This window comes from Limulus polyphemus, unplaced genomic scaffold (assembly GCF_000517525.1).
Source record: "Limulus polyphemus unplaced genomic scaffold, Limulus_polyphemus-2.1.2 Scaffold11456, whole genome shotgun sequence".
Taxonomy (NCBI): Eukaryota; Metazoa; Arthropoda; class Merostomata; order Xiphosura; family Limulidae; genus Limulus; species Limulus polyphemus.
The window spans coordinates 12,509-15,815 of NW_013677066.1; positions in this window are offsets into that span (position 1 = coordinate 12,509).

Genomic DNA, 3,307 nt, shown 5'->3' on the forward strand with positions numbered 1-3,307 from the left:
AATATAAGACAAACAATAACTATTTTACAAGTAGACATCTTATTGTAATACAACTTTTACGACGTAACTCACAGCTGTACTTTAATAGCAAAGAATTCGTAGAATCCAGATTAGAGTTTGTTGTCTCAGTGATAACACTACACGTGTGCTATATTTTATACTGTTATTAATATTTAGATTAAAACAAAACGTGCATGGTTATTATTTTAGTTACTGTGTCGATTTTTATTCTATTTTCATCAGATTAATCTTGCATGCAAGCTACTTGACTAAACTTTGTATAATTATAAAGGTATCGTACTCCCAATCATTGATAATAAATGATTCATAAACAAAAGTAAAAACATGTTAGTGAAAATCACATGTAAAGTATTTAATTAAAATCACGTGTAAAATATTTAATTAAAATCACATGTAAAATATTTAATCAAAATCACATGTAAAGTATTTAATTAAAATCACGTGTAAAGTATTTAATCAAAATCACGTGTAAAGTATTTAATCAAAATCACATGTAAAGTATTTAATTAAAATCACGTGTAAAGTATTTAATTAAAATCACGTGTAAAGTATTTAATTAAAATCACATGTAAAGTATTTAATCAAAATCACATGTAAAGTATTTAACTAAAATCACGTGTAAAGTATTTAACTAAAATCACGTGTAAAGTATTTAATTAAAATCACATGTAAAGTAGTTAATTAAAGTGTTCATGACTGTAAACGATTAAAAATAGTATTGGGAAAGTAGATTAATGTTTATTTCAGTAAAATAGTGGCATACATTATTTACTGATAATAACTATTGAACAATCACCAAAATGACCGTGCTATAATTCGTTAACCATCATGATTGTTTTAATTAAGTGTTAATTTGCTTTATGTCAGAATATCAAAAATAGCTACTCGTGTATGGCCTGTTATCTTTAAACGTTATAGAAATAAGTTTAGGGAACACCTAATAAAGAACTGATGTTAGATTATTAAGTAGCCTCACGTGTATGCTCTTCTACTGATGAAAGAGTCCTAGCCTCAAGCACAACAGCAGTACTATTTCTTTTGGAATTCGACGCGTAGATGAAGATTTTCAAGAAGGTTTCATCAGGAAGATCACTTATCACGAAAAGTGGAAGATCGAAACTAGTAGAATTCACCAGTAACTTGTGGTCGTTTTTGGTGTATACCGACAGGTGGTACTCGGTTACTCCAACCGTGACTCCTACTGCACAAACAACTGTCAATGACTTTTGTGTCAGATTTTCCACACTGCAGTTCTGAACAGGCTCAGGCCTGACTATAGCTTCGTGGAGGAAGGAAAAGTAGAGACCAGAGTAAATAGCCTGTTCGTTACAATTATAACAAATGTAACTGTTTTCAACATTTAATTAGCTATATATTAACCTACAACAAGATCATTTATAAACGTTACCTTCAATGTGAATAAAACGTTGATTTTTACATTTAAAAGTAAAACTAACACGTGAAACTGGTCTACAGAATGAAGCTTAAACAAACTTCGTTATCAGCTCTCGTTAACAATTTGAAATTGAAATAAGGACACTTACTGACCTCAATCGTTCCGACCACAGTTGTGTTGAATGGACCCGATTGAGCAAAGAAATATTAAACAGTTAATTCCAATAATAATTAATAATGCTAATGAAGACCAGATCACAAATAAGTTCTAAATTAATCAAGAATAAGACATCGAAATAATTTCGCTGTTAATATACAATATGTAAGTATAGAGTGATAAAAAATAGGTTATAGTTAGATGAAAGACGTATTATCTAGATAAATGAACTGTGATCCCACACCCATCTTTTACTAATGGTAGAAATAATATTAATGTAACGATTCATTTCTAATAGTTTGATTTAATGACTAAACAATTATTGTTTTATTTACCTAAACGTTGTGGTTCATCAGTAATAAGAAAATATCAAGTGACAAAGAGTAAATAATATTTAATTACGCGATATGAACAAACTAATATTGTTACTTACTCAATATGACCAAACTAATATTGCTGCTTACGCAATATGACCAAACTAATATTGTTACTTACTCAATATGACCAAACTAATATTGCTACGTACGCAATATGACCAAACTAATATTGTTACTTACGCAATATGACCAAACTAATATTGTTACTTACGCAATATGACCAAACTAATATTGTTACTTACGCAATATGACCAAACTAATATTGTTGCTTCGACTTATTCCAACAATATTTTTAGCTGTACAATGATACCTCCCCCTTAGTGCCTGGGTTACGTTCTTTAACTTGAGAGATTGTCCCCGGATCTCGATACCATTAGTTGGATTTGAAGTTAATATTCTCCCATCGACTTTCCACTGCAAATCTCGAAGTTGTGGGTTGGCGTTTACTTTGCAGTCCAGATAAATACCTGTTCCTTCTCTGATTCCATGATTTTGATTACTAGTACGTAATGTTAGGTAGAGCTTAGGCTTATCTGCAATGGCAACAAAACAATACACAGACATATATATAATTACATTTATGTGACACTCGTACTTTGATGAATTATCGCTAACTACTAGTCAAAGTAAGCTGAATGTATAGACCAGAATCAAAATAAATGTTAGTGTACATAAATTTATATAAATATTTTAAATTTACACCACAGGTTATTTTATTACAGCGCCACCTAGCGTCTAACTAAACAACTTTTGCCCGAACACCCTGAACTCGACCGACGAGAGGCTGGATTAAGATCTGCAAATGGTTGATAATGGTGGTGGTGAATACGACGGTCAAATGCCTCAGAAAAACTTCCAACTCAGATTAAGGTCAGATGACCATCGAAAATGAATGAATTTGTTGTAATGATCTCTTATGGACAGTACGAGCACGATGGACTGCTGCATTATGATACTGGAAGAACTCTAGTTGAGATGGAAACATGGAACAAAGAGGTGGACGTGACCTTCAGGTACATTATAAATCTTATTTGAATGAATCACTATCAAATTATGTTCAGTGGCTGAGAAAACACAGGCAGAGTCAAATATTGGATATAGTTACTCCATATTTACTCTGTTATTTAGTAAAATATTGGATATAGTTACTCCCCAATATTTGACTAGATAACAGAGTAAATATAGAGTAAGTGTGGAGTAACTATATGGTTATCTAGTCAAATATTGGATATAGTTACTCCATATTTACTCTGTTATCTAGTCAAATATTGGATATAGTTACTACACACTTACTCTGTTATCTAGTCAAATATAGGATACAGTCACTCCATATTTACTCTGTTATCTAGTCAAATAT